Source organism: Pogona vitticeps, chromosome 12 (assembly GCF_051106095.1).
Source record: "Pogona vitticeps strain Pit_001003342236 chromosome 12, PviZW2.1, whole genome shotgun sequence".
Classification (NCBI taxonomy): domain Eukaryota; kingdom Metazoa; phylum Chordata; class Lepidosauria; order Squamata; family Agamidae; genus Pogona; species Pogona vitticeps.
Window position 1 is genome coordinate 18,237,031 of NC_135794.1, and position 16,074 is coordinate 18,253,104.

Below are 16,074 nucleotides of genomic sequence, written 5' to 3' on the forward strand. Positions count from 1 at the left end.
GTAACAATCTGAGATGATCATCTAAAGGTAGGCGAGAGGTAGCGGTGAAAACCCATCAAAGGACACAAGAACACTCCAAAGCTGAGGAAGACCTTATGGCTGGAGCAAACTTAATGAGATTAGGAGATCCTCTTATTACAAGGAACTGTCCAAGAGGAGTCTTCTTATCCCAGAGAATCTGCTAGTCAACTTTGGTGGCCAAAGTCAGTCCGAGACCACAAGTTATTAAATTAGGTAAGCTAGCTTTCTTCAAACCGGTGTCCTCCAGGCTGCAATGCCTAAAACCAGCTACAGAAATGAAGCTGCTCTTCATGCAGGCCAGTTCACACGTAGTTCGTTGATAACTCACCCTTAAGATTGTCATGTACACTTCTTTCGATACATCACTCATTTCCTGAAACAACAGTGTCTGCTTCCCATGCTAGTTAGTACAGCACGTCGATGAGGTTCAAAAGTCTTTGGGACGCCAACCAGATCTTGGAAAGAGCTGAATCCACTCTTCTTTTCTCAAAAGATGCAAATTGCTAAGTTGATTCGTAATGCCACATTGACTGATTCTCCTGAACCAAAGTTTTTAACATAGCAGTGGTCCCTCGAGAAACTGGATTAATAATCCTTCTTGAAGACTTTGGGTAGTTGGCTTTTCCATACTGTGAGCCTCAGACTTGCTACTTAAATTTCACTTCAAAGATTCTCCACAAAGTCTCAGTCTCAGACTCTCTCTCTCTCTCTCTTGCCCTCTCCTTATTTGCCTGGTTAGCCTTTAAAGGAGAAAATTTCATTAACAAAACCCAAGGATATAAAATATGAAATAAGAGATCAGCTCCTGCTGCTGTGGCAGAGCCAAACATCACTAAAAAGGATTAGTTTCTTTCACTGTCAAGAAATTTCTCATGGAAGACCTTGGCTGCCCTTTTGAAATTAAAACTTCCCAACAAGCATTACACAGGAGTTCTAAATTAGAACACACTGTCATTGGGACAGTTATAAACTGTTAAATATGTCTTTTCTTCAGGCTGAGGGCCAACGAAATGTAAGCCCACCCTGTTCTATGCAGCAAAGGGAAAAGGATATATCAGGGGACATTTGTAATATGAAAGAACAATGGGATGGCTTTGCTGATTGTGATAGAGGTTGTTTCTTCCCACTGATCCACTGTCCTATACACACTACCTCTGTCTTTTCAGAGATGCTCTATCTCTTCTATGACACACATTGCATGTTCCAGTTTGTTGTTGTTTAGTCCTTTAGTCATGTCCGACTCTTCATGACCCCATGGACCAGAACACGCCAGGCCCTCCTGTCTTCCACTGCCTCCCGGAGTTGGGTCAAATTCATGTTGGTCGCTTCAGTGACACTGTACCTCCAACTAAGTTTCAATATGGTAGAGGTTTGTCTGTAAGACCCAATAGGGCAATGTTCCACTTCAGGAGCAGGCCCACCCCTGTCTACCTCCTTAGCAGAAGTAAATGATGATAATGATTATAAAAAATCTTAGAAGTGCAAATCTGGAAGGGACCCTATGGATCATCAAGTCCAGCTCCTGTCAAGGAGGCATGGCGGGGACTGAACTCCCAACCTCTGGCTTCACAGCCAGATGCCTCAACCACTGATCTATCAGGTTCAGGGCCCTCCATGTGTTCCTCTCCTGCTGAACTCCCACTCTGAAATGCTAGGGGTGGTGTGTGTGTGTGTGTGTGTGTGTGTGTGTGTGTGTGTGTGTGGAAAGACTAATAAAATCAAGTTTATTTGACTTGGGTCTGTCACAGAACAGATTGAGGAGCATTGGGCTCTGCAAATCTCTGCTATAACTATATCACCATCTTCATATTTCTCAACGTAGCCATTTCTTCAATCGCCAAACTGTTCCCTGAGATAAATGGTAAAGGTAAAGGTTCCCTTGACATTTAGTCCAGTCAATAGGTTTGTTCAAAAAATGAGGAGGGCACCAAACACCTCTGGCTGCTTGGGTTAGTGGATCATAGGTTATATAGGACTTGAGCTGACTGGAAAGTTCAGTGGGAGCCAGAGGTTGGGAGTTTAATTCCCCACAGTGTGCTTCTTGCAAGTAGAGCCAGCCTGTGTCGGCTTGGGCAAACTGCAAAGTCCTAGAGCACGCCCAGGAGAAGTGTATCCCTTCTGAGTATTCTCTACTAGAAAGACTGTGAAAAAGGTGGCCGTAAGTCAGAATTGACTTGATGACACAAGATTATTATTGATTATTGGATTAAAGGATTGAGCCTCGTATGGATGAGTAGCCAACAACTTTTGCCAAATAGGAAAGTAAAATTGGGTTCTTCAAGGAATTTTGGCTGAAGAGGCCCCAACATGTTAATAATAATCTTAGAATGACAAGAAGGCACAGTGGGGAATGGAATTCTCTACCCCTGGCTCTGAAGCCAGAGACCCAAACCACGGAGCTATCCAGTGTTGAACCTTCTCACAAAGAGGACTTCCATATTCTAGTTCCACCCGAGTTACGATCCACTGGCACAGTTCAGACTTCATTTGTAAATCCGCAACTTGTTCCTTTCTGCCTTGAAAATTACCTGAAGTCCATGTGAGGAGTAAGATAGCTGAAGCTGTATATGATAGCAATTTATTTCAAAGGTCAATATCTGAGCAACAAGAAAGAGGTTCAAAAGGATTGCTTCGTGGCCAACTAAGAGGATGCAATTCAACAGAAGGGAAAAATCTGTTCAGTCACCAACATAAACAGGCAAATAAACCAGCTCTAACTTTCCAGATCTACTAACAGGATGCAAATCAGCTGCATCCAACTAGAAAAGATATTTCAATTCTAGCAAATTAATAACCAACATTCGGAAAGCAGGTAATATCCTCCTCCCCCATCTCTCTCTCTCTCATACATACACACACAGTCAACAGCTGGAAGGCAAACAAAACTTTCTGCATTTCTACAATGCTTGTTTAACACATGGCTGCAGGATATTGCCTTTAAACATGAATTAAACAAATTAATGGTGGATCAGTCCATCAATGCCTATTAGCCATGATGGTTAAATATAAAAGAATATGAAAAAAATAGTAGACTGTGAAAATATGACAACTGCACTTGTGAAGACAAGATTAATAATGGTATCAATAAAAAGCTTTGGGAAGACAGCTTCTGTTTCATTCATAAAAAGAAGTTTGAGTGGAATCCATTAACAAGCACCAAATGACTTCTATTTATTTGAATGGATTTTTGCTACAGATCTGTCTGAGTCATTGTAGGTCCTTTGAACCACACTCGGCCAAACATGACCGTCCATTGTTCTGGCTTCAGGTATATCTCTACTCCACTTCGATGCCACTGTAATTGCCAAGGCTCCATTCTGGTAAGTGGGTGTTTATTAACTACTTATGTTTTGTAGTTATATTTTGGGGGTCACAATAGTTGTACAAAGATTTTGAACTACACTGGGATCACTGGAAAGAAGAAGTGTCTTTAAATGTGACACTTATAATTTTGTGCTAAACGGCTCTAATGTTGTAGTGGAAGCCATTCTTTTGAGGTCATGGTAGTGTATTCACAGTACTCCACCTGAATAGACAGCTAATGATTCTTTAGAACTGAGCCCTTGGCATCAGAACACAGGTTTTCTTCCCCAGATGTACCATGTGCTGTCCTTAAATTTATCAGGTTAAGCATCAATGTTGTCAGTATTTTTCACAGGATCCATTTGAGGTTGCTCCTGTCTTGCTTAAAGGTAAAGGTAAAGCTTCCCCTTGACAATTTTTGTCCAGTCGTGTCCGACTCTAGGGGGCGGTGCTCATCCCCATTTCCAAGCCATAGAGCCAGCGTTTGTCCGAAGACAATCTTCCGTGGTCACATGGCCAGTGCGAGTTAGACACGGAACGCTGTTACCTTCCCACCGAGGTGGTCCCTATTTATCTACTCGCATTTACATGCTTTCAAACTGCTAGGTTGGCGGGAGCTGGGACAAGCGACGGGAGCTCACTCCGTCCTGTGGATTTGATCTTACGACTGCTTGGTCTTCTGACCCTGCAGCATAGGCTTCTGCAGTTTAGCCCGCAGCACCACCACATCCCTGTCTTGCTTAGCCCAATGCTTTCTCTGCCGTCCCAATGACTTTCCATTCCTTTTGGGCCTTTCTGGAAAATTGCTTTATTTTTTAGCATGTTTTGTTTTTCGTACCACTTTGGACCACAGGGCAGAGTCTTGTGCCATGGTAATTTCCAGCCGAGGCTGAGAGTCAGAAGGTTTCAGTGACGAGCAGCCCTTCCTCCCATCTGCCGGCAAAAAAGAGGACTGACCGAGAAGTTCCAGCAGAGAAGTGGATTCCTTAAATCTCTTTTAACAAGAAGAAGCTCTCTCAAAGAAAATAGGAGTGGATTTTAAAAAGGAAGACTGGGCAGAAAACCTGTATTCCTTTGGCATCAGAAGGACAGGAAGGAGATGTAGCAAACCTCCATTGCAAATCTCTGATATAACTATATAGAGAAGACATACCATGAGCCATAAATCTTTATTTATTTATTTATTTATTTATTTATTTATTTATTTATTTATTTATTTATTTATTTATTTGTTTATTTATTTATTTATTTATTTATTTATTTATGTAATTTAATTTATATCCCGCCTATCTGGTCAAGCGAGGACCACTCTAGGCAGCTAACAATCTTAAAATAATACAGTAAAAATGTAAATAAACAGTTCTAAATCATAACAACACTAAATTACGATGCAGAAACACAAAACATAGAACAATAAGGGGGAAAGAAAGCAGTCATGAGTTATGTGATGGGAAGGCCTGCCGAAACATCCAATTTTTTAATTGCTTCTTAAAGGTACCCAGCGAGGGAGCCCCATGAATCTCAGGAAGTAAGTTGTTTCAGAGGCGAGGAGCCACCGCCGAGAAGGCCCGATTTCTTGTCTTTTCCTTCTGGGCCTCCCTCTGCGTTAGGCTCCTCAGCCTCACCTCCTGGCTCGCACGAGTGACACGGGTAGATCTTGGTGGGAGTAGGCGTTCCACCAAGTAGTGTGTGTGGGCTGCTCAGCTTTGAAAGTAGGTTTGTGAAGTAAATCCAGACAAATCCGGAAAGACTAATAAAATCAAGTTTATTTGACTTGGGTCTGTCACAGAACAGACTGAGGAGCATTGGGCTCTGCAAATCTCTGCTATAACTATATCACCATCTTCATATTTCTCAACGTAGCCATTTCTTCAATCGCCAAACTGTTCCCTGAGATAAATGGTAAAGGTAAAGGTTCCCTTGACATTTAGTCCAGTCAATAGGCGTTCCACCAAGTATTGAGGCCCTAAACCTCAGATCTATGAGCCTCACTTGCAACAGCCCATTATCCAATATCATTATCATCATTGTCATTGTCATCATCGTCGTCATCATTGTGTGCCTTCAAATCAATTCTGATAGAGTAGAGAATACTCAGAAGTGGTTGACCATTCCCTTCTTCTAGGGGTACCTTAGATAGCACGCCCAAGGCGCCACACAGGGGATGTACATTGGGCAATCAAGCTCTCAACCTCTGGCTCCCTAGCCAGGTATCTAAACCACTGAGCTATCCAGCCAGCTGTTATGGGGAATATTAAATGTTCATTATCTCTTATCCCAGCTTACCTTCATGGACTCCCTATCCCTCTGTTTAGATGATGATGGTCAACAAGCCAACTGAATGCGGAGGTATTTCTATGACCAATGATCACAGAAATGTTCCTTCCCCTCCCCCACTTTATAATCATTTACAATGGTAGAAACTCCAGCATCACAAACAGAGCAAAACACCCCCTACTCCCTTGCAAACCCCTCTCTTTAATTATCCCCCTTCTTTGTTTGTTTTTGAGCCATTTTTTCTGACAACAATAATCCTCCTTTAAATGCTGGTTCTGCCAGCCAAATAATGGACTTTCCCCTTCTGTTATCTGACCGGCAGAGCTCGTAATGAGCGTTTAATTATAGTTTATACAGCCCGCTTTGGTCTGGGTGGAAAAAGCTGCTTTGTTACAGTCAATGAAGTATTTAAAGCTATGGCCAAGGTAGGGACGGGTTTATTAAACACTTGGGTAAGCAATAATAAACTAACATTGATCGAGCAACTTGATAGCTTTCTTTTATGTGCTTGAGGAAAGGGAGGGGGGAAATCAGACCCAGGTAGAAGAATTTAAAGTAACTTGGCATGGTAAAAGAATGTGTCTACACGGCTACTTGGGAAGGTAACATTGTTTGGTGTAATTCAGCCATCCACTTGTCCCCCAAAGCATCAGTTTACCACCACCATCTCCACCCCTCAAAACAAACCCATGCAAAAGAGAAAGATGACGTACAAAGAGGGAGGAAAGCTGTGCTTACCAGATCGTGAAGAACACTACAGTGCTTGACGAGGATAATTTATTCCATCCAAATAGCTGTTAAGCGAAATCCTCGTCAAGCGAAACAAAAAAGCCCATTGAAATGCATTGAAAACCCGTTCAATGCATTCCAATGGGCTAAATACCTCATCGTAAAGCAAAGATCCTCCATAGGGCGGCCATTTTCCGGTGCCTGTATAGCAAGGAATCCATCCTAAAGCACAGCGGGGAGCCATTTTAGAGCTGCCGATCAGCTGTTTTAAAATCATCGTCTAGCGAAAAATTGGTTCCTGAAGTAGGGAACCGATCATCGTGAAGCGAATTTTTCCTATTAGAACATCATTTTGCGATTGCAAAAGCGATTGCAAAAACCTCATTGTCAAGCAGTTTCGTCATTTAAAGAGGTAATCGCTAAGCGAGGCACCACTGTATTTGCAAAAGAATTATTGGCCATGATGTCCAATTGCCTAACAGGTCAGCATTGTGGTGCACCAGAAGGTGACAGAAGGACAGGAAAGACTTCAGGGTAGCAGAACAGAATGAAAGAGAAGTAAAGACAGTTGTGGTGAGGTGACATCTTGTGAAAGCAGGATGAAGATTTGCATAAGGATGGTAATCCAACAACAACTGGGGACCCAAGGTTGGCAATCGCAGGTTTAGAAGAATCGTATGCAACCATGTTAGAACATGGAACATGGAATGCATGAAAAGCAGATCCAATCCCATAACTCCACTGTAGGTGCACTAGGGATAAAAAAAATCATATAAAGCTCTGTCAAGTCACTCTACTGTACTAGCCGGTATGGCCAATGATAGCTGGGTTGTGGTTTTTTGTTGTTGTTGTTGTTGTTGTTGTTGTTGTTGTTGTTTTTTGGCAATTGTAGTCCATGATGTAACATTTCCAATGTTATGAATTTCAGTTATATATGAAATGTCTTGAGCATCCTTGTGTCATTCATCGTGACAGAAGAAATAACTGGTTGTGGTTGGTTTTATTTGTGTGTGTTCATTTGGGTTCTTTTAAAATGCTATTTCTTGCTGAGTTCTTTCCAATTGATTCAGCCATATTGTTATCTACAGTTACATGTTACCTTGCAATGTGATATCATTGCATCTTCGGGAAACGGAATTTGCACCGAATGTCTGCTGCTGGAACCTTGGATAAATTTTCTATTGTCCGCTATCATTTATATCTAATACGAATCATTCTACACAGCTCATCTTTAATCCCCATGCTTGTTAAGGAGCTTAGAGAGTAAAAATCAGTTGATTTCAGGGTCTTTTGGAGTTCAAGGTCAATATGATTATGTCCTTTCTTTCTCCCGATCCCTTTTTATTTAAAGGCAGGGTTTCATCACAGCCTCTAAAGTTCAATTCCTTTTTGGTTCTTTAATTAGAAGCTGTCCAGGAGTATATCTGGAGGCTTTTATTTGGGAGATCAACCTCTTGCCCTGGGACCAATTATAGAAAAATCGCTTTACACATTTCGCTGTCTGAATATCTGATGTTCATACATGCTGTCATGTTTCATAGTGGATTCATGGTTAAGAAGCACACCATTCTTGGCTTGGGACACAACGGCATCCACGTAGCTTTAAACTTTAAACCAAATGCAGTAGGCAGCAAAGGTATGAATGCAGCAGTTCAGGGAACCTGAATGTCAAATAACAATGAGGATCAATTGGCCTTCTTCTTCCCCCTACCACTGTCTGGATGTCATCATAGCTAACACCAGCATAGTCAATGCACTTCCACCCACTGTTGTGGGTTTAAATGCAGAAGCTCAGAACATTTAAGACAAACAGGAGTAAAATATTAGAAGACCTTAGCTGCCCAAAGAACAGCATTTGGATGCCTTTTATTTATGGAACTGGAAACATTTTCAGTTTAATACCTCCTGACTACAGTTTCCTCCCTAGACTTTTCCTTTTCCATGCATTTTTTTGGCAGCTCACCTCTCTGCTGATGGTTCACACCTGTGCCACCTCTTTTTGTAGTAGAACTTGGGTTGCAGAACGTTGGTGTTGGTGATATTGATGTGAAACATGCACCTCACGGTTGCCTAGCCTCACAACATCTGGAGCTGAAGGATATGACTTGAAAGGAGAGCTTTGACTCTAAAACCATTAATCCGCAGGAATCTCTTGCATCTTAATCCAATGTGTTGATCCTAGCCATAGTTATGTGATTTTCAGCCCCTCCCCTCTTCCCCCCCCCCACAAGGACTTGAAGGAGCTCCAAAGGTTTTGTAGTCCCTTGGAGAAGGCTTTAGGGGTACTTTTGGAGCATCAGGCCCTCCCCTGTCGCACTGGATCCCACCCTTGCATGAGCAGAACACTAGAGCTGCCTACATTCCTCATAGAGATGGGCACGAACTTCTGACTTGGTGGTTCGTGACAGTTCGTTTGGTGGCCAAACAGGTGTCTCAGCTCTGCCTCCTCTAGTGAGCACCCACTCAGAGGCAGTACCCTGGCTTCCTTGCTCCACCTCATCCGGGAGCTGCTCCTGAATGGGTGCCTACCATAGAAAGTGGGGCTGGGAAGAGCCAAACACTTGTTCAGCTGCCAAACAAAACTCACATCTAATTCCTCACTGTTGTACAAACAATATTTGTACTGCTACACCATTATTATACAAATGTTAGTACTTTTATATATGAAGAAGCCCTATCAAAACTCAAAAGGAGCATACTGTAGCTGACAGTAGGTGCGAGAGAGTGCCAGCCTTTTCAGTCGTATTTATTTAAGCACAAGATAGAAGCATAAGCCTAATTGTCTTCCATTTCAACCAAGGCTATTTAAAATTGCTTACCTTTTGCCGAATTTTGTGTCCATCCTTAGCAAATAACCTCAAATGAACGAACCGTGCATGTTCAGTCTTCTCTCTGCTTGAGGAAGGATTAAAAATACATTTTACGTGAGATTCCAAAATGCCACATCATTCTACATTTCTGTTGCCCTCCCGGAGGGATTGAGCTAATTGTGCTGGGTGTTTGTTTGGTGGAAAAAAATCATGTGCCAATAAAAGGAAAGATGAGAATTGAGGTTACTGGGGGAAAACGGAGTTTGTTTTCATTATGGGTTTTGCATGTCACACATAGTAGGATTGTACGAGAAGAGCCACTTGCTTGGAGAAGAATGCTTGTGTGGTTGACTTCCTGCCAGTTGGGAATCAAAAACAAGGCACCCCCCCAAAAAAAAATAAGGTGGTAGATTCTGTGTACTCAATGGAACTCTTAGATACAGTATGGGGAATAAATATGTGGAATAGTGATGGTGATAGTAATGACCTTAGAATTGCAGACCTGGAAGGAACCCTATGGATCACTGAGTGGTGATCGTAATACAGTGGTGCCTCGCTTTACGATTGCCCTGCATTATGACAAATCCACTTTACAATGATCTTTTTGCGATCGCAAAATGATGGTCTAAATGGAGGAATTTCGCTTTGTGATGATTGGTTCCCTGCTTCGGGAACTGATACTTCACAAAACAATGTTTTTCTAACAGCTGATCAGCGGTTTCAAAATGGCCACCGAGTAATTAAAATGGCTCCCCACTATGTTTAGGGATGTATGGAGCATCTTCGCCGGACAGTGAGTTTTTACCCCACTGGAATGCATTGAATGGATTTCAATGTGTTTCAATTGGGGTTTTTTATTTCGCTTTACGATGTTTTCACTTTACGGCAATTTTCCTGGAATGGATTATCGTTGTTAAGCGAGGTACCACTGTACTCATAAGCCTCCCGTGTTGGTCAAAAGGTGGTGACACATAGATAAGAAACTTCTGAGTAATACCAAATGAAGGAGCTTTCATATCCATACCGGTTTGGTATGAGAAACATCTGCCTTGGTCGCTATATTTTAATTTTAATGTTTACATTTTTGCATCTTGGATTTTTTGCATGTTCATTGGTTTCATTGTTTTTAATTTTTCTAATGCCGCCCAGAGTAGACTATCTGTCTAGATAGGCAGGGTATAAATCTAATAAAATAAAATAAAAATAAATAAATGTTTTGTTGGGAGGAAGTAGCTAAAGGAGCCTCATTCCAGTGCACACATAGTTTTGCTAAAATCTTGGTTCTATCCATTTTGCTCTGTGGGCACCTCCCATTTCCACGTCAAGGAGAATTTTTTAAACAGTGAGCTTTTAAAAAGCGGTTGAAGTGTGGCCAACTTAGTACTACTTAGCATAGTCATATAGTACATGGGTAGAGATGGGCAAGAACTGGCAAAATGATGAATGGGGGTGGTGGTTTGTGGGTCGTGGGTAACCATGGACCACAAACCATCTTTGAGCCCCAGAAAAATGAATCATTTTCTGGTTTCTTTTTTCTAATTCATGATTGGTGATGGGAAACCTAACCCCTCAGTGTTGCCCCACGCCCTTCCCACAGCCCCTGCCACCTCCCTACCTCGTCCTACTGCCTCCTCCTCTTCCTCGTTCACCACTGCTGCCATCTTCAAAGACAATGGCTCAGTTTCTGGAAGGTGGACCTGTTGTCTCTCAGAAATGAAGCCGGATGACTGTCTTGGAAGATGGCAATGGAGGAGGAGGAAGAAGAAAAGGCATTGAGACCAGGCAAGGAGGTGATGGGGTCAATGGGAAGAGGGGACATCCATTTTACTGAAGAAAAAATTGAGTGGAAAAGATAAATAGGTGCTCTGTTTCATTTTGGCAAATGGATTAGGCATCCTTCAGTCTCGAGAGACTATGGTAACGTGCTCTATATGGAGGACTGGGAAAAGCATCTAATGTGGGTGAGGGGGCCAATTCAAGAGTGACAATCCCTTCCACAATGAGGACAAATACAATCTGTCCCCTGTCCAGCTCCCTGATTTTGCTGGTCTCGGGACTGTGTCTTTGCCTTGGCCTGCTGGACAAGCGTCTCTTCAAATTGGCAAAATGGGATCCACGAACCACGAACTGAAACATGAAACAACCTGGTTTGTGGTGTTTTATTACTGGTATTTTTCTCATAGTTCAGTTTGTGTCCATCTCAAGCGAGGTGTCTTTTAATGATGCGTTGAGGATGGCTGTGCTGAAAATACCCTTTTTACTATTTATTAAATTAACATGTTTTTCATGTTGCATTTTTTATTATTATTTCCTTCCTCCTGCCTCGGTTGTTTTTAATCTTTTAAATTAGGACGCTTTCATCACTACATTTTGTAAATGTTCAATGCTTCAGGAGCCCTCAGAAAAACAAGATCTAAATTTTGAAATAAATACCAAAGCAGGTAAGCGTAATCAGATAGCAAGGGCATGATCCAGCCAAGGAAAAGCACTTTTAAGCCTCATTGATCTCCGCAGGAGAGGTGGAGGCATCTGATTAACCTCTCCAGTGACATTAAAGAGACTTTGAAGTGCTTAACTCTAGCTGGATCATGCCCCAAGCTTTTGCGCTGTTGAGTGAACAGGCCGTTACTACAGCAGGGAAGGAAGATTCTCCCACTTTATTTATTTTTTTAAAAAAAAAAGAGTTTATAAATTATGGAAAACAAGTTGACAGCTTGTCCTTATAAATATGAAGATTACCTTCTCTACCCTCATGAATCTCAAAAGTCATAGCTTTAAAAAAAAAAGCAAAACTACTGATTCAGCAAACTGAAGAAAAAAAATAATGGGTAAGTTCTGCTGACCAGGGAATACGCCAGCAATTTAATCCTCCCCCTCCCAGTCTAACATTTGCTATACTTTTTTTTTGCAATCCAAATATTATTATGTTTACAGGAAGAGTCCCTATTTCCTGGGGAAAGGTCCCCTTATTGACAATATGAATATCGTAGTGAAAGATGCTCCAATACGCGAAGAAGCCCAGGGAATCTGGTTAAAGTCCCTGTGGAGCAAGCTTTATTTGCTTCCAGCACAGAAACCTCTTAGATGTCCCACTTCTTCCTGGGTATTGTGCCTGCTACTTACAATTATGACATCACCATGGTATGAGATAAAATTGCACAGAGCTGCAAAATCTGTTTTGTCACCATTATGCCATGATAAGAAACACCTGGGGGTTCTAGTGTTGACAGAATTAAAACATGCTGCATTGACTGCCATGGAACAAACAAGTTTCTAGAACTCATTGTTCTATGGCAGTGGTCCCCAACCTTGAGCCTCCAGATGTTCTTGGACTACAACTCCCAGAATCCTTTACCACCACCTCTGCTGGCCAGGATTTCCGGGAGTTGAAGTCCAAGAACATCTGGATGCCCAACGTTGGGGACCTCTGTTCTATGGTATATATTAGAGAGGGTCATGATGAGTTTGGTGGTATGTTCCGGTTTGTCTTTTGGATGAACAGGTGTTTGGTGGTTCCCAGCCCTGCGGCCTCTCATGGGCACCCACACATAGGCAGCAACCCAGCTTCCCTGCCCTTTCTCATGCGGGGGCTGCCTCCAAATGGGCACCTGCCACAGAAGGCAGGGGTGGGAACCACCGGATACCTGCGGGTCCAAAGGACATGCCAGCATGAGCTGTCAAACGTGTGGTTTGCGCCCATCTCTAGATATGTTTTCAGAACTGACTCGGTAGCTTGGCAATTTAGGCATCTGGTGGCAGAGACAGAAGTTGGGAGTTCAAATATTTTTTTTGAAAATAATTTTTAAAGCTCTGGTTAAAATCGAACTCAGAAGCACTGACTTGTTAGGCTGTATTAGCATAAGGACCTATGATAATGAGCTTAAGTTACAGGAAGCCAGACTTCAGCAGAATATCAGGAAAATACATCTTAACAGCTAGAGCAGTGTGACAATGGAACCATTGACCTCGGGAGGTGGTGAGTGCTTCAACACTGGAGCTTTTCGAGAGAAAATTGGACAAAACTCTGCCAGATCAACTTTGAGTAGGGGGTTGGACCTGATGGCCTTATAGGCCCCTTCCAACTCCTTTATTCTATGATTCTATAACTGAGCCAGTGGGTCAATTATAGAATCTATAATTGGCTCTATAATTGAGCCAATTGAGCAGATGTATAGGTCTCATCGATTTGATGGTTCTATCTGAGCATAGACTGACATTTGGTATATAGTTCATGGTGTGTTGGAGGCTCAGGCAGTGAAATTTGTTATGCGAAAAGGGGCGTCATCTATATGTCTCAGGGAGTGGGGCATCTGGTTCTGGAACCAGCCATTGGGAGTGTCCAACCTGTCTAGCCTTGGGCAAGCTGCACAGTACCAGAATCCTCCAGAAGAAGGGAATGGTAAATCCCAGCTGAGCAGTCTCTGTGTGGAAGCCCCTAAGATAATAATGTAAGGACGAGATATTTGAAGAGTTTTCTTTCATGACACACACATACACCCCCCACACATACACAAACAGTTGTCAATTCAGTTCTCATGGCAAAAAGGTAGAAATAACTGCAGAGAGAAAGGAATGTAATTTCTTTCTTCTTCTTTTTCCCCCCTGGCTGATGCCTTTTTTTTTTTACTTCTTCTTGTTTTAGCTTCAGGCCCACCTCTGCAAGCTCTCGGCTTCCTTCCGAAGGACACAGATTAGAAAGTCGCTTGGCTCAGGGGCAGCAGAGGGCACTCCAGGCCAGAGCAGGTTAGGTGGTGGTCACTTTATCTATTGTTGTTGACGCAGAGGCCCAAGGCCTGAAGGTTTTCCTGAAAAAAAAAGTGTTTACAAGCAGGTCAAGGACTTGCCAGCAGATAACCATTAGCAAAACAAGTTTGCTATTGACAAAAAGGAGGAAAGGAAGGTGTGTTTGCAGATAGAATCCTTCTTGTTTTGAACAATGCGGTTAAATCAAAACCCGAAGGGCTCCTTAAACCTTTCCTTCCTCCCCTTCGCCCTCAGCAATGAGGTTTTAAAAACCTCTGGGTCTTCCTCCTCGTTCCCTCTCTTTTTCTCTTCCAAAATATATATTTTTGTGTTAAACTATTCATAAAAAAAACACACATCGAATTAAGTCAATGCCGGATTTCAGCACAGATCCTTCCCTAGCCAGTGTTTGTTCATCCCTTTTCCCTTTAAACCCTGCTTTCTAATTAGAAAATATATCTCCCCCCAACCACCTGATTTTCCCCAGTCTGTAGCTGATGCAAGTGGTTCACCATGGCTGAATTTTGCTTTGGTGTTCGCTTTCATGATTGCCTTCCAAACCAACCTCCTCCCCCATCCCAAACCTAGAGCAGGTTCATCAAAAGTTTCCCCCCACCCGGAAAAGTTCAGGAGTCGTTCAAGCAAACCCGAGCCAATTTATGGTTTTGTATGGCAGACATGTGACAACAGCAGCTGGGATTCAAAACTTCCCGGACCAAGTGCGGCTTTGCCTTGAGATTACACATCCTTTCAAAAGCTGGTTAGGCTGGAATTCACAAAATACCCAGATCTTTTCCTCCTAGCCAAATGTTCTGTCTGCTTACTTATCTGAAGAAGAACAGCTTTGTTACACTCTGTTTCTCCAACCAAAGATTATTGCCTTAATGGCCATCTAGGAGAACTTTCAAGATTTCTTCTATTAAAACAAAAGTTCGAACCAACTTTCACCCTTCCTGAGCTAATGACAGAATCATAGACTGATGGAGTTGGAAGGGCCATCAAGTCCAACCCCCTGCTCAATGCAGGAATCCAAGTCAAAACAGATTCCAAAACATTCTGGAATCCTATTGACCTGTTTGTTTTCTTTCTTTCTTTCTTTCTTTCTTTCTTTCTTTCTTTCTTTCTTTCTTTCTTTCTTTCTTTCTTTCTTTCTTTCTTTCTTTCTTTCTTTCCTTGAGTTTCTAACACAAATCTCAGTTGGTAAAAAATGCACAAAGGACAAAAACACATATTTCAGAATAAAATGTACAAAACTGCATATATTTTAAAAATGCATTTGAATATCGTGTCCAATTTCGTGCCGTAATTTTGGAAAATGAAACCTCTGGAGCTCACTGGGAATTTATTTTCAGACAAGTGGGACTCTGAGTGTCTGGAACCTATCTAGCCATCCAACCATTTTTTCCTGAAAATTTTCCAGTTGTTGGTGTCTTCATAGACTCTGTTGTTGTTTGGTTTAGTCATTAAGTTGTGTCTGACTCTTCATGACCACATGGACCAGAGCACGCCAGGCCCTCCTGTCTTCCACTGCCTCCCGGAGTTGGGTCAGATTCATCTTGGTTGCTTCGGTGACCCTGTCCAACCATCTCGTCCTCTGTTGTCCCCTTCTCCTCCTCTTGCCTTCACACTTTCCCAACTTCAGGGTCTTTTCCAGGGAGTCTTCTCTTCTCATGAGATGGCCAAAGTATTGGAGCCTCAGCTTCAGAATCTGTCCTTCCAGTGAGCACTCAGGGTTGATTTTTCCCTTTATAGGAGAATCTTATTTCATCTATGCTTAACCATCAGGGTAGCAAAACCTGACCATCAAAAATATCAGTTATGACTCTGACACTTTCCAATTTTCACTAACGTTTACAAATATGTGCTGTCAAATCAACTTTGACTCATGGTTTCCAGGGTTTTCTAGGGAGTATTCAGAAGTGGTTGAGCATTCCTTTCTTAGGGGGTGCATCCTGAGACTGTGCAGCTTGCCCAAGGCCACATAGGCTGGCTCTACCCATTTAACTTCCAACCTCTGGTTCCATAGTTACATATCAAATTCACTGAGATTTCTAAACAATGTCCCCCCATTCACAGAAACCACACTTGTTGAGCCTCCAACACACCATGGACTTAACCCAAATCTTAGCCCCAGCTCAAATAATTCCATGAAATCCACGAGACGTCTATAACTGCGGGCTTAACATGTCCC